The sequence below is a fragment of the Cibotium barometz genome, chromosome 35, assembly GCF_041138505.1.
Source record: "Cibotium barometz isolate CiBa-2024 chromosome 35, ASM4113850v1, whole genome shotgun sequence".
Taxonomy (NCBI): domain Eukaryota; kingdom Viridiplantae; phylum Streptophyta; class Polypodiopsida; order Cyatheales; family Cibotiaceae; genus Cibotium; species Cibotium barometz.
In genome coordinates this window covers 3,864,201-3,886,064 of record NC_141080.1, presented here as the reverse complement: position 1 = coordinate 3,886,064, position 21,864 = coordinate 3,864,201, and the positions used below count along the sequence as shown (strand labels likewise).

The window sequence follows — 21,864 nt, the reverse complement described above, 5'->3', positions numbered from 1 at the left end:
GTGTGGACGCACTTACCACCTGCAAAACCCATAAGCCCACAATTTTAGGCCCAAACAGGAGTGCACACACGCGTCCACAAGGTGCCCGGGCATCCCCGGTCCCTCGGACTTCACAAGCCAAAATAACAAGCATTGTCCAGGAAGCAAGACAATGTCACACAAAGTAAAATAAAGTTATGGCATGCATCATTTATGCATTGTGCACATGTAAACTTGGAGAACCACCTATCATCATTCTTGTACTTGAAAATATTCCGCCTGCCATCATAACACACCATGTGTGCATGGCCGGAATCCACACGGGCACCGCCCGAAAGTCCACAAATGTCCTGCCATGTCCTTAGACTCATATGCATCCACTCATATGATCCATACACATGCCCAAGTATAATACATACATGCATCCGCATGTTTCTAAGCCTGACACGCATCCGCATGTCCCTAGAATATAGGGATTTGTGACATTCGGTGCCGGCTTCTAATCAGTTGACCGCAACTGAAAAGCCTCCAGATAGGCCTTCAAAAGATCTGGGTAATCCTCGAAGTAGGCCTCATCCATCCATTTCGCATCCAAAGCTGAATAATTCTTGAACTTCACAAGGTACCTACGAACAAGTTTGCCTCCCGCAAGCTTTCGTTCCTTGTGAAAAACAATCTGTTCAGGTTGAAGAATCTCTTCCAGCTCATCCACCTCGGGTGGGTCTTCCAAAACCGGCTCAAACGGTGTTGGTCCCACATAAGGCCTCAATAGGCTCACATGAAAAGCATTATGCATGTTCCAATGATCTGGGAGTACAAGCCGAAATGCAACATCATTGATCTTCTCCAAGATCTGAAAAGGTCCATAGTACCTGTTGGAAAGTTTAGGATACTTTCCCTCTTTTCCTGGCCTCTTCCGAAGGCGTGCGTTTTCAAATTTCAGCAAGACCCAATCACCTTGTTTGAATTGTACATCCCTTCTATGCTTATCAGCTGCCTTTTTATTCTTGGTTTGAGACCTCTCTATGGCTGTCCGTACCTGTGCAAATGCAGTATCCAAGTCTCTGACATACTCATCTGCTGCAAAAATCTCATCCTTTGTACGAAGGATGGGTGGTAGTACCACCTTGCCATAGATAATCTCAAAGGGCGCCTTGCCCGTAGAAGTATGTACCGTATTGTTGTAGGCAAACTCCACAAGTGGTAAATACTTCTCCCAATCCGATTTGCGGTCGGATACATAAGATTTCAGCAAGTCGAGGACGGCTGAATTTGCTATTTCACTTTGCCCATCTGTCTGTGGATGGTAAGCTGATGAGAAGTTCAGCTTTGTACCCATATTGTCAAACAATGCGCGCCAAAATAAACTTGTGGTTCTAGGATCTCTATCCCCCACAATAGATTTAGGCATGCCATGGTGTTTGAATATCTGTGCCAAAAACATCCTAGCCATATGATCTGGCTTTATTGTCTTGCGCACGGGAATGAAATGTGCCTGCTTGCTAAACCTGTCAATAATGGTCCAAATAGTATCATTTCCCTGTGGCGTCCTTGGCAAATCCATAATGAAATCCATAGCAATGCTTTCCCATGGTTCATTTGGTATAGGCAAAGGCTGAAGCAATCCAGGTGCTTTATGTCGGTCAAACTTGACCTTTTGACATACCATACATTCACGTACATATGCTTCAATATCTTTGCGAATATGTGGCCAAAAGAAATACCTCTCCAAGGCTTGTGCTGTGGCCAAAATGCCTCTATGACCTGCATATGGAGGAGCATGGCACTCATCCATAACCTTATGGCGAAGGTTCTTTACCACACACATACGATTTTGCATCATGAGATATCCATCTCTTATGACATAAGATGGGACAGCAATACCCTCTTGCAAATCAGCCCATACATGTGCAAAATCCTCATCCAGATGATAAGTATTACGCATATCCGATAAGTCCTCATGGTATGCAACTGTAATAGCATGAACCTGTGGTCGTCTAGATAAGGCATCTGCCACCACATTCTTTTTCCCTGGAGTGTGTAAAATCTGAAAATGAAACATTGAGAGGAAATTTGCCCATCTCATATGCTTCTCTGAGAGCTTACTTTGAGTCAAAAAGTATCTCAAACTTTGATGATCAGTTTTGACCATAAAATCAGCCCCTAAAAGATAGTGTTTCCAAATAGTAAGGGTATGAATTACAGCCAACAACTCCTTCTCATAAACCTGTAAGTGAAGCTCTGCATGTTGCAAGCGTCTGCTCTCATAGGCAATGGCATGTCCTTCTTGGTTCAAAACAGCCCCTATGCAGTCCCCACTTGCATCACATTCCACCACAAAAGGTTTGTGCAAATCCGGAATAATGAGTACCGGTCCCGAGATGATTGCACTCTTCAACTTTTGAAAGGCATCTCTCTCTTCTTGTGTCCATTTAAAGATTGCTTTCTTCTTCGTTAAATCATGTAACGGAGCGGCAATGAAAGCAAAATGCTTGACGAACCTCCTGTAGTAAGCACATAAACCAAGGAAGCTCCTCACTTCATGGACTGATTTCAGCTCTGGCCATTCTTGCATGGCTTGTATCTTTGCGGGATCCATGCGCACACCATCTTTTGATACAATGTGACCAAGATAGTGAATCTCTGGGAGGAAGAATTCACTCTTTTTTGCGTTTATGTAGAGCTGATTTTCCTTAAGCTCTTTAAACACAATAGCCAGGTGCTCACGATGTTGGGCTTCATTCTTTGAGAATACAATAATGTCATCAAAGAATATACCTGTGAACTTTCTATGCTTTCTGAACACCCTGTCCATCATCCTGTTGAAGGTAGCGGGTGCATTTGTAAGGCCAAAAGGTACCACCAAAAACTCATAAAGACCAAAGGCTGTCCTGAATGCAGTCTTGTGTACATCTTGAGGTGCCACTCTCACTTGATGATATCCACTCTTGAGGTCTATTCGGCTGAAACATGCCGAACCTTCAAGCTTGTCCAAGATGTCATCAATGCGCGGAATGGGAAACCGATTCTTGATGGTTATCTTATTGAGGGCACGGTAATCAACACACATCCTGTAAGTACCATCCTTCTTTTGAACAAGAAGTACCGGCGAGCAATATGGCGAGGAACTAGGTCGAATCAAACCCTTTTCCAAAAGTTCATTCACCTGTGCCATAATCTCTTCTTGTTGACTAGCACTCACCCTGTATGGTGGCCTATTAGGTGGAGAGCTACCGGGAATTAGATCTATACAATGATCTTCCGGCCTCTCTGGTGGCAACCTTGCTGGCAAAGCATTTGCAAAACAATCTTTGAACTCATTCAAAAAGTTAAGCTTGTCTTGATCTAATGCACTAACATCAACACTAGAATGTTCAATGGTATCACGTACAAAAACCAAGTAAGAACAAGCTGATTTCTTTATTGCCTTATTAATTTGTACATGGCTTACAAGAGGTATGGTACTTCCAGTAGTACCAGCATCTATAGAGTGCTCACGGCCTCTATGTACAAAGTTGATTTTCTTCTCTTTGTAAGCCTTAACAGGCTCTATACGGTGATGCCAGGGCATCCCCAACAAAACATCACAACCTGTAAGAGGAGCCACTAGAAAGCTCTCATAGTCGAGGTAGTCCTGTATTTGTACACGGAGCTTACCAATGACCGGAGCTACATCAACCTGTTTGCCCTCAAAGGCGGCATCTGCATTCATTTGCATTCCCATGTCTTCCACATTGAGACCTATGGCGGCAGCCATCTGTACGGATATAAAGTTATCTGTGGAAGCATCATCAAAAAGAAACAAAGCGGGCTGATCCTTCAATTTGCCCCAAGCCTTGCATATGACTCTACTCTTGGGCTCATGCCCTGTATTACCCTGCACATCGGGTACAACATTCACAAGAGGCTTTTCCACATTAGGCTCAGCATTCTTAGGATTCTGTGGGCATTTAGGATATATATGATCTTTACTGCCACACTTAAAGCATTTTCCAGCCTTCCTGTACTCTTCCAATTGCTGTTTTGAGAGCCCAAAATTGTGGCGTTTACCCCCCGGCTTCTTTTCGAAGTCATCCTTTGCATCTCGGCCATCTTTGGGAGCATTCTTAGGTGGCTGTCCACCCTTTTTCTGGTCATAACCAGCCCTGAATTTGCTCTTATTTTGACCTGCAAATGGCTTATTTGTGGGTGCTTTTATGTGCAAGTTCTCCGCAATCATGGCTGAGTGTATAAGCTCTTGTATGGTCTTATTTGGGTAGACTCCCAAGCTTTGTTGGATGATGTGATGGAGTCCCGATTCAAACTTTCTCTTCTTCTCGTCCTCTCCAATCTTCATGAAGGGAGTAACCTTGAGAAGGACTTTCCAAAACTTTGCTATGTATGAAGCAACGGACTCTCCCTCATCTTGGGACAGCCAATCCCACTCCTTGCGTACATCCTTTGCAAAGTTTGGTGGTAGGAATTGATCATAAAACTGAATTTTGAAAGAAGACCAAGTTGGGGCAGCACTTCCATCAAGTATTTTTGCAAGCCACCAATCACTTGCCGTATCCTTGTGATGCATTCCCACATGCCTGAGCATAGACTTTTCCGAAAAGTCTTCATTGCAAAAAGCTATCTCAAACTGTCTAATGAAAGCAAGTGCTTTGGTAGAGTCCATCCGTCCCTGAAAGTTTTCAAACTTTACATCCTTGTCACCGGACTTGAACTCTCGAGGCTTCTTCCTTCTATATACATCCCTATGTACATCCTATTCATCTGCATGATGATGATGCCGCGATGAAGATTCACGATCCCTCTTCGTTCTCTCTTGAGTCACACTCTCCAAATGAGTGGAAAGCTCAACACGAGAACGGACATGTCTTCTTGGAGCAAAGCGGGAATGAGTAGAGGATCCCTCATCCTTACTCTTCTCTTGACCTGCATCAAGCCTAGCACCAGAGACTCTTGTCCTTTCAGCATTTGGCACTTGCTGTGCTCTTTCTGCTTGTTGTGCATCATGTGCATCACCACGGGCAGCCATGAGGGGTGGCTTCTTGAAAGCCAAACTACCATCTGCTTCAGTGTATACATCACCCTTAACCATTAGGTATGCAAGTGCAAGCTCTCGGGGTTTCTCAACATCCATTTCCTTTGCAATTGCTTCAAAAGTGACTTCATGGACCGAAGCCTTTGCCTTCGCAGCCAACACCCTTTGTACATCCGGGTCATTTTTCAATGACCTAAGCTCTTCGGTTTCAGCCCTATAGCGTCGCACTTGACGCCTCAAAGATTCCAAATCAGAATGCATAGTGTCATGAGTACCTGCATCTCCATAGACATCATTGCCTGCACCATCTCTTGCATCCTTTGTACCATGAAATTCACGGTCTTGTGTGTTCTCCACACTGTCAGAAATGTGGCTGTCCATGATACTCAAATCAGGTCACCACTTATGATTCCAAGCCTCAGACCGTTTTCCAATGAGGGGAAAAACTGAGCTCTGATACCAATGTAACGGGAGGCGGACGAGTGTATTGGAATCGTATAAATGTGAACAAGATTCTGAGCACTTAACACTTGAGCATTACAACCACAAAGCTGAAAATGACAGTACACCACATAAAGGGGCCGATGATAGGCTGGCCCCCCCCCTTTAGGTTATATTACCAAAAGAGTCTGCAAAGTACAAGATTACGGGTGCCTGGGGATTCACCACCAGCCTACACCTGATTCTTCCAAATACATCATGAATGAATACATTTCAAACAAGAGAATCTGTAGGTACATCCGCCCTACACACAGGTACATCCGCCCTGCACAAGCCTCTTCACAGGTACATCCGCCCTGCACAAGAGTTTCACAATCCTCACAGGTACTCCGCCCTGCACAGGATGTAAATGGATCTTTAGGCCCTGTTTCCACGCGAGAAACTGATCCAGAAACCTGTGTTCTCCGCGAGCAAGTGTCCCCAATGCTTGCCCTAAGCACCTGTTATACCAGGAATCCTTGAGTCACATCCATGCTCACATATTCCATTGCTGTCCGGCCTGTTTTGTGCAATAACCAATCCAAAACAGCAACTTTCTATCGCGAGAATTCCACCTGTAAAGGGTCCTACAGCCCTGTGGAGGTCCCTAGAGCTGTCCTGTACTGTCCAAGTTGACTTTGGACACCTGAAACCAGCCCAAAACTCGCAATAACCAGAAAATACAGGTCTGAAATTTACCAACCAGCCCTTTAGAAGAGTGTGGGGATCATTATCCAAGCTTGTGTGAGTCCGGGAAGCAAGCAACCAGCCCTGTAGCAACTCCCAAAGCTTCAACCAGCTCTCCAATGTGTTGAGTTATGAATAAAACAGCCCAAATGGCCTCTTGAAGGAGGCGCCTTTCTCCAGTGCCACCTAAGGGGCTTGGTGGGTTCACAAACAGGCTGACAAGTGTCCCCATAAGGTGTCCAGGTAGGTGTCCAGCCCATAGTGTTCCATTTGTCCTGTTTGTATAAGTTTAGGTCCAACCAAATGGGAAATGGCCATAAGTTGTCCGGACTTCATTAATTTTGGTCCAACCAAATGCGAACGCATTATAAGTTGTCCGGCCACTTATTAATGAGTGTGGACCTGCAAACCAATAAACTTTAGTAGTAAATGAAATAAGCTGTAAATTGAGTGTGGACGCACTTACCACCTGCAAAACCCATAAGCCCACAATTTTAGGCCCAAACAGGAGTGCACACACGCGTCCACAAGGTGCCCGGGCGTCCCCGGTCCCTCGGACTTCACAAGCCAAAATAACAAGCATTGTCTAGGAAGCAAGACAATGTCACACAAAGTAAAATAAAGTTATGGCATGCATCATTTATGCATTGTGCACATGTAAACTTGGAGAACCACCTATCATCATTCTTGTACTTGAAAATATTTCGCCTGCCATCATAACACACCATGTGTGCATGGCCGAAATCCACACGGGCACCGCCCGAAAGTCCACAAATGTCCTGCCATGTCCTTAGACTCATATGCATCCACTCATATGATCCATACACATGCCCAGGTATAATACATACATGCATCCGCATGTTTCTAAGCCTGACACGCATCCGCATGTCCCTAGAATATAGGGATTTGTGACATTCGGTGCCGGGTAGTCCAAGCTTTTGGAGAATCACGGTCCGTGGGTGCCGAGATCGGGAGAGCCAGGTGTTAGTACGGGAGCGCATGTTTGTGCGTGGTCCTGGAACAACAGTGGGGCGCTCTCTGCGGATTCCAATGAAGGCACGGGACCGTAGAGACTAGACTTCTTCAAGTGGTTCGCTCTACTTCGGACGTCTACTTCAAAACTATTGTTTGGTAACTGTATTCATTTCAATTGTACATGGACATCATCTGGTTCAATTGTACATGGACATCATCTGGTTCATTGAACCCATGGAACATTGTTGAAGGGAGAGAATTAGGGTTTCATGTGGGAGACATACACAGAGTCATGTAGAACTGTAGGGGTAGAGACAACCATAGCACCATGAGACTCTTGTATCCTGTCATACATATCCACCTTGTACAAACCATTGCACAATGTACCAAACATGACAATAGAAGCTACATCTCGACGGTCATGAACTGAGCAACAATTCAAAAAATTGAACTCTAAACCTAGTTTTAGGAAGAGCAGATACAAAGATGAGATTATTACGAATTCCAGGTACATAAAATGTGTCGTGTACAGTGAATGTCACCATTACTACATGCTGTCAAATCTACATTCACAATGTCTTTAATAGCATACGAAAGGCATAGACGGGGTACTACACGTCAAAAGCAATGCATAGCCAAAGTTGGCCTCTTCCGTAGTGTTATATGTGGTAGCAACCAAACCTTGTTGCTTTTTCTTTTGCTCACTCGCAAAACACTTTTTGTAGTCTTTTATGACATGTCCAGGTTTTCTGCAATAGTTACACCGTTTCTTGTCCCAACCCTCTTTCGACGCAAGAGGATATGAACGGGCAGGTGCCTTGCCCTTAGACTTCACACTAGAAGATATCCCAGATTTTCCTTTGCCATGAAAAGAGGCTACAAATGCCTAATCTACAACAATCATGATGTTCCGGTTTGACTGGGATTGCTCTTCCTATAACAAGAGAGCTACAAAATCATCGAATGTGTGCAAATCTAAATTTCTCTTCGTCAAGAATCGAGAGTGGTAGCAAATCCTTGATAGGATTCATACAAACCATTGAGAACAGTAGAAACAAGTGAACTGTTAGGTATCACCTCATCAATATAGTAGAAACAAGTGAACTGTCAGGTATCACCTCATCAATATTGATGAGGTGATACCTGACAGTTCACTTGTTTCTACTGTTCTCAATGGTTTGTATGAATCCTATCAAGGATTTGCTACCAATATTGATGAGGTGATACCTAACAGTTCACTTGTTTCTACTGTTCTCAATGGTTTGTATGAATCCTATCAAGGATTTGCTACCAATATTGATGAGGTGATACGTGACAGTTCACTTGTTTCTACTGTTCTCAATGGTTTGTATGAATCCTATCAAGGATTTGCTACCACTCTCGATTCTTGACGAAGAGAAATTTAGATTTGCACACATTCGATGATTTTGTAGCTCTCTTGTTATAGGAAGAGCAATCCCAGTCAAACCGGAACATCATGATTGTTGTAGATTAGGCATTTGTAGCCTCTTTTCATGGCAAAGGAAAATCTAGGATATCTTCTAGTGTGAAGCCTAAGGGCAAGGCACCTGCCCGTTCATATCCTCTCGCGTCGAAAGAGGGTTGGGACAAGAAACGGCGTAACTATTGCAGAAAACCTGGACATGTCATAGAAGACTACAAAAAGCGTTTTGCAAGTGAGCAAAAGAAAAAGCAACAAGGTTTGGTTGCTACCACAGATAACACTACGGAAGAGGCCAACTTTGGCTATGCATTGCTTTTGACGTGTAGTACCCCGTCTATGCCTTTCGTATGCTATTAAAGACATTGTGAATGTAGATTTGACAGCATGTAGTAATGGTGACATTCACTGTACACGACACATTTTATGTACCTGGAATTCGTAATAATCTTATCTTTGTATCTGCTCTTCCTGTTTAGAGTTCAATTTTTTGATAATTGTTGCTCGGTTCATGACCGTCGAGATGTAGCTTCTATTGTCATGTTTGGTACATTGTGCAATGGTTGTACAAGGTGGATATGTATGACAGGATACAAGAGTCTCATGGTGCTATGGTTGTCTCTACCCCTACAGTTCTACATGACACTGAGTTGTGGTATGCTTGGTTTAGTCACCTCAATTTTCCCTCTCTTATGCGGTTGCAAAAGCACAACATGGTTCATGAGTTCCCCTCCTTTCCAGCTCCCTGTTAAGCATATGTATACGAGGGTTGTTTACTTGGGAAGAGGCATCAACATTCTTTTCCCAAAGATGGCACTTTGCGAGCTACTCGATCGTCGCAGCTTGTACATAGTGATGTTTGTGGCCCAATGCGGGCTCCATCTCTTGGGGGACATCTATATTTTGTCACTTTCATTGATGACTATACTCGGTTCACTTGGGTGTATGGCTTGAAAGCCAAATCAGATGTGTTTGTATCGTATTGGGGTTCCACGGCCGGAGTTGGAAGATGGGGAGTTACCCTCTATACGGAAGAGGAGGCATAGGCCCAGTTATGGGATCGTGTTAATGCCCGAGTCCGTTCTTTCATCTTCCTCAATTGCACACCACAAGTGATCAATTCATGTAAATGATTATGGGAAATCTCCGAGATTATGACTTGTGTAATGCTGAAAGATAGTTAAAACCAAGCTTACGGCTTATGTTATGCTGGTAGTATTCTGTATGGATGAGGATAATGTTAGACATCATCTCCTTGTTGTTGGCTTCGTGTTTGGTGTCCTATTTTAGCCTTTAGGATTGACCATGTTTGCTAGACATTATCTCCTTGCTATTGGCTTCTTGTTTGGTGTCCTATTTTAGCCTTTAACACAGGTGAGAAATACACCAATATTATCACCCTCAGTCATATGCTCCGTGTCAAGCTTTCTCCGAAAATAAGCTATGCGAGCTTCATTGCAGATCTGATACAAAGAGGCAAGTATATCCCATGCACCGTTAGCAAAAGTACATGAACGGATATGAGGAATGGCTTGCCTTCGACAAGAGAGAGCGATCAATGCATGAGCCTACGCATCTTTAGCATCCCATCTGAGTTGTTCATATGTAGAAGGGACAAGTGTAGGTGGTGCTCTCCCATTGGAACCAGAATCACTAGTCCCAACAATGGATCCCCCTGATGTGGTAGCTGCAGGTGCAAGATCAGCATGTCTTAACTCAACACCACATACAACATGGGATAGTTGGTACCACCCAACTTATCCTCGGCTACCAACATGCCAAACATGTCATGGTGTTTCCAGATGTTCTCCAAGAATATGTATTCACTGACTTAACACAAGTCTGACTCAAACAAAGGCTGCAACTGAATCAGAATGCCCCAAATGTCTGCTCAATACATATACACATAACAAACTGTCTCAATTAAGGAAACTTGCAACAAACAGAAGCAAAGCACTGCAAAAAATTGGGCAAATTGTTCCTATAAGGCAAAAGCACACAAATGTCAGCCAAAAACCTGTAAATCCCGTAAATCTGAGAGAAATCCCCAAAATTTCTAACATAGACAAATTTCAGTAAAATCTGTGATTTTGGGTGTAAATCTTGCAGATGATGCAAAAAGCTCCCAACTTTAACAGATAAAATATGCCCAACGTGTCAATTTAAGGTCAAAATCTACCAAATCCCATAATTTTGCATACAACTTGTAACCTATATAACTTGTATGGGCTGAAATTTTTGAAAATTTTCAAAAGCCCCAAATTTGGTAGTGTGCACGTACACTTGCAGGACGAACAGCAGCAGCAGGTACTGTCAGCGGCGCAGATCTGTACGGACACATACTGTCAACTGCACAGGTGCTGTACGGCAGCACAGCAGCAGTAGTAGCAGGTTCAGCAAAGCTGTACGGCGGCAGCTGCAAGGTGGTGCTTAGCAGCAAAGGCAGCTGCCGGGCGGCGCAGATCTGTACAGCAGGTAGGTCAGCGCAGATCTGAAAGGACAGCAGCTGTAGGGCGTTGGCTCTGATACCAATGTTGGATGGGGGAAGCTCTGCAAACACACACACACACACAGCTTGAACAGAGAAAACCTGAGTGAGAAAGAATGTGCTCGAAATGTAATTTGATAATGCTGAGAAATGTGAAAGTACAAAGTACAATATAGTCTAGGTCTAAAAGACCCCAAAGTGTGTTCACACCGGAAAAAACCCATGTCCAGCCATGGTAAAAAGTGCTCATGATAGACTAGTTCACACCAGAACTTCTATGAGGAGAAATGGCTAACAACTATGGGCTGCTTATATAGGTGAATTTTCTGTTGGTCGGCTTTATCATGCTGCAAATCGGCCTATTTTCCAACCCCCACGACTTGTGAAAATCATCATTAAATGCTACATAAATTATATACACATTGTCTTGATGCTGGTCGACTGCCTGATGATGGCCAACTGCAGTTGGATGATGTTTTATGCTGGTCGACTGAATATCTATTGTGTTTATGCTGGCCAATTGCTTTGTGTGATGGGTCTATGATGTTGCTACCAAGACCAACCATCAAGCAAACCATACATCAACCCACTATATACCCCCAAATCTCTGTAGCCTACCCTTAGCCGCCCAAGCAACTTCTTTTGAACCATGTCCCAACCTCATAACCTCTAACTCTACACGGACACCTTACCAGACCGTCACCTCTAACCCTAACTCCTACCCTTTCACAATACACTTTAAACCTGGCTCACACTTACTGGTCACCGGGGTGTTTGACACATTCCGATTGATCTGGAACGTGTGCTTGTCCCACTTGACATCAGGAAGAAACTTGTGAAACCACTGGATACCCAAAATTATGTCTGCTCCTACAAGAGGGGCAACCATAAAGTCATGCACAAACTCTATGCCCTGAATCACTAACTTAGCACCTAGAGCTTCATACTTGACGCTCGTTGTCATACCTGTGCTAAAACCCTCAACCTGTTTGTCCACCGGAGTCAGCTCGAAATGGGCACGCCTAGCGGCCTGTTCCGTGACCACATCCTCCGTGCTGCCGCTGTCAAACAAGACAACGACTCTCTGGCCACCTATGTAGCCAAAGGACTTGAGCAATTCGTTGCGCTCATACTCCTGGTCATGGACGCCCTTCTGCTTATCTTCGAGCTCCCGGCTAATAATTGCTCCAACTGAAGCACCGGTGTTTGAAGAACTAGGGTTAGCCGCTGGGGTCTGTGTGGGAGCTGAGCTCACCACGGAAGTTGTGGAGGCGGCGGCGGCCTTTGGAGGCTTCTTCGGACAATCCCGAGAAGTATGTCCTTTTGTATGACAAAAGAAACAGCTACCCTTCTTCTTGTACTCAAAAAGCTCCTCAGCACTCAACTTGCCACTTGCCTTGCCTGCCTCCGCTTTCTGGTCTGGAGTAAGCTTAGACGCATTGTTCGAGTTCTTGGAGCCAGAGGCTCCCGGGCTCTGTCCTTGGGAAGACCCCGTCTGGTTCTGGCTTTTGCCCCCCAAGGCGTTAGCCCTGGGAGAAGCCAGCTGGGAAGTCTTGGGCTTACCACCATTGTGTTTCATTTCTGCACTCTGCGCAAGCGAGAGTGCGTCCTCAAAGGTGGCTAGCCTAAACATACGCACCTCCCATTGGATTTGCGTGTCCAGGCCATACAAAAACTGCCCTTTCTTGTCCATATCAGATAAGCCTAATTGTAGACACAAGGTCGAAATTTTATTGGCAAACTGAAGGACTGGTTGCGCGTTCAGACGTGCTCCCCTGAACTCGCTTCGAGTCGCTCAAGGTAGTGGGGCGGTAGAAACCGCTGCTTAAGGTCGCGGACGAATTCGTCCCACACATAAGCTGCCATACCTGCTCTGGTGTGGGCATGAGCCCACTGAGTCCACCAAGGAATGGCCTCACCTTCCAAGTACCAACTGGCTAAGGTCACTCTGTCAGTATCTGTTTTTTTAACTGCGGCAAAGTAAGCTTCAAATTGATGTAACCATGAATAAAGAGTTGTGGGATCGAGTTTAACTTCAAAACTCAGAATTCAGCACTCTTTTCGCGACGGAAATTAACGCACAAATTGAAAGGAGAAGTGCAGAAAATAGAGAGAGAGAGAGAGAGAGAGGGAGAGATGGAGAGGACACAGTATTGGGTCCCAATTACCCTCTGTAGGGCCCCCACCACGGATGGTGTATTTGCTTTATTAGAATGATGAGAAAACTGAAAGAAAATACAGCAATCTTGGACCTTTTCTTGGCTGGGAATACCCTGCCCTTGACCTGAATCCTTCACCCCCTTGCGTTAGCAAGCCCTTGGCTGTCTTGGCCCCTTGGTTTGCTTGAGCACTTGGTGAAAAATGAGATCAATGATGGGATTGTGGACCTCTACTATTTATACTACCCTTCAGGGGCAATCGGCCAGCATAAGAGCAGTCGGCCAGCAGCATATTCCCACGACTGAGCAAAATAAGCATTAAATGCTCAAATAAATCCCAATAAATGCTGCGTAAATTCCCTAGCAGGCTGGGGAGGCAGGCGCTTGCTTCTATAAGGCTGGGCATAGCCTTAGCCCACAATCCATGGGCTGGGCAGCCTGTATGGGCTGCCCCATACTGTCATGTGCACAGTGGGTATCTACCGTGTGCTATACGCATGCAAGACTAGTTTCGAGGCTTGGGGAAGCTTGGAACTAGGCAGGCTGATTGACGAGCTGAGTTAGGGAAATACTAAGTATGGACGGGCGGGCGGCCAAGTGTGGACGCCCGATGCCCGGCCAAGAGCCTATAAAAGGGTGGCCAAGGTTAGTTATTGTATGATAGAGAGTCTCGCGAGTTTGTGAGAGCTCTATGGTCTTGGAGCCTGGATCTAGTGTGTGCAGACGTGCACCTGCTTTATGCAGCCGAGGCCGGCAGCAATCTCGAGGCCCACGAGGGCAGCTTCGTGGCGGTATGGGACATCGCGAGGAGGAGATTGGTCGGTACGTCATCCTAGTTAGCTCAGCTCGTGGCTCGGTGGGGACAGCCAAGACTGTGGGCTTGCCCACGGCTGTCATGGTTGGGAGGTGAGTCAGGCCTGCACCCCCTTGCTTGTTTGTTGTTCGTTTGTTTGCAGGTTTCGAGTTTCGAACCAAGATCGATCACGAGGGGGTCCGTGGGGATTTGACAGTGGTATCAGAGCATACCTCGTGAACGAGCAAGTCGGTAGGTAGAGAAGAAGAGGTCGAAGAACGGTATGTGTTAAAAAAGCTTGCTGTTTTTCTATGCATACTTCAGTTTTCAGATTTGGTATGTGTTTTTTCTTCATCAAAGAACCCCATGTTGATGGGAGATGGTAGTGTAATAGGGTTGATTGCTTTTGCAAGGAAGAGGAGTTGTGTTTGTGCAGTCGCATGAGAGAAAACAGAAAAAAAGAAAAAAGCATGATGCTTTTCGTTGCTTTTTGGCGCATGAGAGAAAGAGCGACAGAGAGTGTCGTGTTGCTGTGTCTGCTGGCCGAGAACTGCTGTACTAGCCATGTGTGTTGCGTGTGTGTGTCGTAGGCGTGGGGGCTACTCACAGCTACAGGCGGCCACGCCTGCTAGGCATGCGGCCAGGCCTGCGTAGCCAGCCCAAGCCGACGCCCAGGCCACGCAAGACCGGCGCACAGGCCAGGCAAGGTGAGCGCCCAGGCCACGTGGCCCTGTGGCCAGGCGTAGGCACAGCCTACGTGTGCGCACAAGCGCTGGCCGGAACGCAGCAGGATACGCAGGCGGGTACACGTGTGGGTTGGCGCAAGCGTAAACCTGCCGTGAAGCACCCGGCGGCAGTCGATGATGGCAACATGGTCGACGTCAGCAACTGGCGACGACAGCTCCACCGGCGGGCGAATCCAGGGGGAGAGGAAAAAAAAAACTAAGGAAAGCTTTCGTTTTTTTCAGCTTTCAGTTTTTTGGAGTTTAAAATTTTTTTAAAAAGTTTTAAAAGAACCCCCCTCTCCAAGGTTTCAAAGGTTTCAAGATGTTTTTTTTTTTTAAGACAACAGAATATATATATCCATATATATATATATATATATATATATATATATATATATATATATATATTCATATATATATTTATTTATTTATATTTATATTTATTTATTTATTTATTTATTTATTCACGAAAAAAAACACAAAAGCTAAGCTTAGCTTTTGGGGATTTTTTGGCTTTTGGGAAACCTTTATAAACCCCCTCAAGTGGGCTTCTTGCCACACATCTCTCAAGTTCTCAAGTTTTCAAGCTCTCAAGCTCTCAAGTTCGCTCGCACTTTTGTTGTGCAAAGATCGAATTTTCTCTCCGCGTACCCTCTTCACGATGTCGACCCAAGAATAAGAGTTGGAGCCCCTTGTGGAACGCGAAGGCTTGCCGGCTACGGAAAGTACCGATGCTAATCTTTTTGACGATTTTGTGTCAAAATCAGATTTCCAAGAGTTCAAAGTAGCTCTCGAAGCTTCTTCGTCGGAACGTCAGGCACAAATCGCAGCCCAGATGCAAGCTTTGCAGAACTCCATCGCTCTATTGACCACTACTCTCTCTACTTTCTCGGGTATGGATACCTTGGCTTCTGCTTTAGGCCCCAATATTACTCCGGAACCGTTCAGGGGCGAGCAAAAGCAGCGAACCAAGGAGATCGTGGACACGTGGCTACACAAGTGGCAAGTTCACTTTCAGTTTCATCCATATGATGACGGAAAGAAGATACAGTTAGCAGCAGGTTTCCTGTCCGGCAAAGCTTTGCTTTGGTGGAAGGAACTGAACCCAAAGCCAACGACTTGGGCACAATTTGAAGATATCTTCAAGAAAGAATTCCTCAAGAAAGAGGATGACTACGATGTTGTTGCCCGGTTTTCAGCTTTGACCATGACCTCGCAGCACCTCACTTATGAGGTCTACCTCCAGAAGTTTCGTGACTTGTAGATGAAAGCTACAAAGATGGATCCCACTACTCTTTTGGGGTTTTTCGTAGCTGGTTTACCAGACTCGTACCGATTACAGGTTAAAAATAACAAATGCAAAACATTGGACGAGGCCATTCATTCAGCTCGTATCTATGATAATACGATGGTCTCTTCCAAGTCGAAACCCGTTACCGAGCAGTAGAACAAGCATAAAAGAAAGTTCTCCGCACCTATGGCTAACACGACTAAAGGAAAGTCTTCGGACCAACCTTCGAAGAATTCAAGTTCGACACCAGCGAAGAAGAAACGACTCCTTAGGGCTTTGAAGCTCAAGAAGGAAGGACGTTGTTTTATCTGCGAAGAAAAAGGACACATGCGTAATGAGTGCCCAAAGCAAAAGGGTACCAAATCAAACGCAGGACCCAAGCCAAAGGCAGCTAACCAATTGTCTTTGACAAGTAAGTCAATTACTGTACTTTCTCGCCCTAGTACTTGTTCTGATTGTCTGTTCAATTCTAAGGTATTTGGCATGCATAATCTTCTCCGAGTTTATGGAGAAGTGAATGGCCATAAGGTTCACATTCTTTTAGACCCTGGCAGTTCGCATAATTTTGTTAACTACAAACTTGTGCAGAAATTGAGTCTTGATACGACACTCAGCGACCATACCTATGAGGTACGTCTACCTGCGGGAAGACAAGTTTGGGATCGCAAGGTGGAGATGCTTCCAATCCAGATTCAGGACTACAAAGACACTCTGGAATGCTATGTCATGCATCTGGAAAATGTAGACTTGTTATTAGGGATTGAGTGGTTTAAGACTCTTGACGTCAAGATAGATTGGTCTAGTCATATTTTTTCTTTTCAGCATAGAGACACCAAGTATAGTATTTTAGGTGATTGTATTCATCCCTCTCAGGGACCTCTTGTAAATACAATTGATTTTGAAAATATAATGAATTCTTCGTTGTATACCGCTTTCCATTGTGTATTGATTCCACTTTCTTCTTTTCTCATCCCTTCCATGAATGTGAATGAATTAAGTGTGTTTGAAAGCAAAGAATTACAGAAGATACTTGATTCGTTTCAAGACGTATTTCCTAAGGAACTGCCATCGGGTTTACCACCTGAACGGGCAGTAGATCATCGTATTGACTTGATCCCTGGTGCTCATCCTGTGAGAATTCCACCTTATAGGATGAGCCAAGCTGAGAAAGATGAGTTGGCTAAACAACTCGAAGATTATTTAAGGATGGACCAGATCCGTCTAAGTAAATCACCTTGGGGTGCACCTGTGTTGCTTAGGAGAAAGAAGGACAATACTTGGAGAATGTGTATAGATTACAAAAGATTGAACAAGCTGACAATTAAGAACCGTTATCCTCTCCCTAGATCCGATGACCTGATTGACCGGTTAGCAGGAGCGAAATATTTCATGAAGATAGATTTACGTACTGGCTATCACCAGATACGTATTCATGAAAGGCATGTCGAAAGAACCGCCTTTCGGACTAGGTATGGCCATTACGAGTTTCTCGTATTACCTTTTGGGTTAACCAATTCTCCAGCCACTTTCCAGCAAATGATAAACGATCTTTTTCGTGAACATTTGGGAAAATTTGTGGTGGTGTTCCTGGATGATATTTTGATATATAGTCGTACTCTTGAGGATCATGTCAGACACCTCACGATTGTCTCATCTATTTTAAGACAGAATCGACTATATGCTAAGTTAAGTAAATGTGAGTTCTTTATGACCGACATCATTTACTTGGGACACAAGATCACTAGAGATGGATTGAGCATTGACTATGACCGAGTTCAGAAGGTTTTAGACTGGCCTATACCACGAACAGTGAAACAACTTCGTTCTTTTCTCGGTTTTGTAGTTTTTCTTCGGAAATCTGTACGGGAGTACTCTCAGCTCACACTACCAATGACCGACTTATTGAAAGGTCGTGGACGTAAGTCCAATCAACCTATCACTTGGAATAACGATTTGGATATGGCCTTCAAACTTTTGAAAGATAAAGTCAAGGAAGCACCTATCTTAGCATTGCCTGATCCTAGTCGGCCTTATGTTCTTGAAACTGATGCCAGTGACTATGCTATCGAGGCTGCTTTATTTCAAGATGGTAGACCGGTTGCTTTTGAAAGTAAAAAGCTAGACGACACTCAATCTCGTTGGCCAACCCTTTATGCTGTGATTCATGCTCTCAAGGTTTGGAGACATTATTTATATGGCTCCAAGTTTGTGGTATTGACTGATCATCAGTCAATCAAGTATGTGTGTGATGCGGATGATTTGAGAGGCAGGAAAGCTCGTTGGGCAGAGTTAATGCAAGATTTTGATTTTGAGATCCGTTATCGGAAAGGGTCCATGAATAGTGTTGCAGATGCGCTTAGTCGGATTAGAGAGGTGAATACTTTGTCGTTCACCGAGATTTCTACTGACTTATTTCAGTCATTGAGAGGGCTTTGCAAGACTGATAGTTATTTTGGTCCATTTTGGCAGAAGATCCAGGACGGGAGCTCATTGATTAACCAAGACTCGATGACTGAGCAGTCTACTATTCAGGCTGCAGGAGGCCAGTGGATGATTCGGAATGGTTTGCTATTCCGTAATGATAAAATTTGTGTGCCACAGATCCCAGACATTAGGTCCAAGATTCTAAGGGAGTGTCACGACGCCCCTTCTGCTGGACACCCTGGGGTACACAGGACGCTATCATTAGTGAAACACACTTTTTATTGGCCGAAGATGAAAGGATATGTAGAAGATTATGTTCTCAAGTGTCAGATTTGTCAGGCAAATAAAGCTGAACGCTTTAGACAGGCTGGGTTGTTGCATCCTTTGCAAATCCCAGGTAATAAATGGAAAAGTATTTCCATGGATTTTATTACCAGATTGCCAAGAACACATCAAGGCCACGATTCTATTTGGGTTGTGGTAGATCGCTTGACAAAAATGGCTAGATTTTTACCGACCCGGAAGACTATTACAGCTACGCAATTAGCTCGGCAGTTTATCGAGCAATTTAGACTGTACGGGTTACCGCAAGACATAGTCAGTGATAGGGACTCTAAGTTTACGAGTGACTTTTGGAAACTTGTTTTTGAAAAGTTGGAAACAACTTTGAATTTGAGTTCCTCAGATCATCCTCAATCTGATGGCCAGACTGAAAGAGTGAATCAGATTTTGAAGGATATGCTTCGAGCATATGTATCCAAAAGATAGAGTTCATGGGAGGATTATCTTCCTATGTAAGAATTTGCATATAACAGCACTAAGCATACGAGTACAGGGTTTAGTCCTTTCATGCTTATGTATGGTTTTCAACCTAGATCACCTGTTACAGTAGGATTCTCAGGACTTCAGCATGATGCAGCACGTAATTTTTTGCAAGATATGCAAGAAATGTTACAAGTTGCAAAGAAATCTATTAGAAGTACTCAAGACCGAGATAGGTTTTATTCTAATAGACATCATTCACCTAGAGAGTTCTCTGAAGGAACGATGGTGTATTTGCGAGTTCCGAAAGATTCCGAGACTTTGCGGACAGGTAGATCTCCGAAATTATCCCCTAGATACTGTGGACCATTTTGTGTTACACGACGGATTGGTTCAGTTGCATATGAATTAGATTTGCCTTCTCATGTGAAAGTTCATCCTGTATTTCATGTCAGTAGACTTAAGGAAGTACTGGGTGGAGCAGATCAGTTAGTTACTCCTCAAGAAATTATAGATGTCCAGGACATGACATTTGTTCCGCACGAACCTGAAAAGATTCTTGGCTTTCGTGAACGAAGATTGCATCATACGCTTATCACGGAATACAAGATCAAGTGGAAGGATCGTGTTGAGGAGAACGCTACATGGGAGACATTGACTTCTCTTCAGAGAGATTACCCTGGCCTTTTAGTGAGCTCAGGAGTGAGCTCTTAGAGGAAGGGGAGTATGTCATGTGCACAGTGGGTATCTACCGTATGCTATACGCATGCAAGACTAGTTTCGAGGCTTAGGGAAGCTTGGAACTAGGCAGGCTGATTGACGAGCTGAGTTAGGAAATACTAACGGGCGGGCACCCATGTATGGACGGGCGGGCGGCCAAGTATGGACGCCCGATGACCGGCCAAGAGCCTATAAAAGGGTGGCCAAGGTTAGTTATTGTATGATAGAGAGTCTCGCGAGTTTGTGAGAGCTCTATGGTCTTGGAGCCTCGATCTAGCGCAGACGTGCACTTGCTTTATGCAGCCGAGGCCGGTAGCAATCTCGAGGCTCGCGAGGGCAGCTTCGTGGCGGTATGGGACGTCGCGAGGAGGAGATTGGTCGGTACGTCATCCTAGTTAGCTCAACTCGTGGCTCGGTGGGGACAGCCAAGACTGTGGGCTTGCCCACGGCTGTCATGGTTGGGAGGTGAGTCAGACATGCACCCCCTTGCTTGTTTGTTGTTCGTTTGTTTGCAGGTTTCGAGTTTCGAACCAAGATCGATCACGAGGGGATCCGTGGGGATTTGACACATACTTGCCCTACAGCCCTATGAAGGCTGTAACCTCCTAAAAATAGCCTTATTCTTGCCTGAAAACTGTCCTACAGCCCTTCCATGGCTGGTCGGTCCAGCCTGGGCCTTACTAGTCCACATGGGGATGGTTTCACACCATTACCATGCCCATACTAAGCTCCGGGGTAGCCCTATGGACTGGCCCCTTGTCCTCTACTCAGTGATCTGGCATCTAAAACCATACCAGATACACAGAACCACTGACATCATTCTAGAGGGAGACTCACAGCGCGGACTGGCACTGTTTCATGTGCAAGACAGTGCACACCTGACCTTGGACTCATGTGCAGGACAATGCACACCTGATCTCGGACGACTGAGATGGATCCCTGGCTAACTCGTCCTGGACTGGGCTCACATGGGACCAGTTCACCATCCCAGGTCTTGCACCTTCTGTACAGAAATGTCTACGTGGCATCCAAGTGCGGGATGCACGTGACACCCCACATCCTTGTAAACTCTACCCGATCAGCCCACCCAACCCATTGGTGGCACACTGGCAAGGTAAAGCCCATGTAATGAGCTGCCTTATGGGCTGGTCCATGCCCTATATGCTCTTTCCATGCTTTTATAAGCTTCTATGGACTGACTTATGCATGCCTAGCCTCTGATGACCTCTCCATGCTTGTTCTCCAAGTGGGTTAGGGGACTGACCTTGACAGCTAAGGCTGGGAGACTAACCTATGTAGCTCGTGCCTGACATGTCCCGAACTAAGGCTCACAATGGGGCCACGGCATCGAGAAATATTCTTTTAAAAAAGATACTAATGATGTAACATATTATACTGAATGTTGAGCCAGTGTGTCACATAGCACCATAGTGCAAGGTGCATGTGACATGTATTCACATCTTCAAAAGACCCCAAGGATCTATGAGACCAAAAAGTAGTACAATGAATCCATGAAAGTACTAAGTCATGGAAAAAACTTTAAAAAAAGCTTTGAGAGCCAAATCGTTGATATAAGTGACTATGTGGGATGAACGGAGGATAATATAGCAAGACTCGGTTAATGATGCCATCCTCCAACACAGATCGGAGGGCTGTGGTAATAATTCTTGCCTGAGATGGAAGCTTTGCATGTCTTCAAAGGGTCTGCAGCTGATAGTGTCCTGGATCTATCACTGCAGGATGCTTGAGGTCAAGGACGTGCTATACACTAAGGTTTATGTCATTTACTCATATACACCAAGCACATGGATGTAAGATCACTTAGGTTTTCAACAATTTGGTATCAGAGAAAGTACTTTGTTTCAATAAGAGCCCTGCCCTGTATCCAAATCAAGATAAGTAATTTTACTA

The 21,864-nt window shown here is 44.8% G+C and overlaps 1 protein-coding gene across 2 annotated transcripts in view; it reads right to left on the bottom strand.

The window, feature by feature from the left end:
* Positions 1–21,864, bottom strand: part of LOC147618069 (deSI-like protein At4g17486) — a 71,785-nt gene that overhangs the window by 48,481 nt on the left and 1,440 nt on the right. Inside the window, exon 1 of one of the 2 annotated variants that reach the window (XR_015262167.1) lies at positions 10,873–13,016. The exons of the other annotated variant lie outside the window; for it this stretch is intronic. The gene's annotated coding sequence lies outside the window, so the exon portion shown is untranslated. Of the gene's footprint in view, positions 1–10,872; positions 13,017–21,864 lie in introns of those variants that run through there. 2 annotated transcript variants of the gene reach the window in all.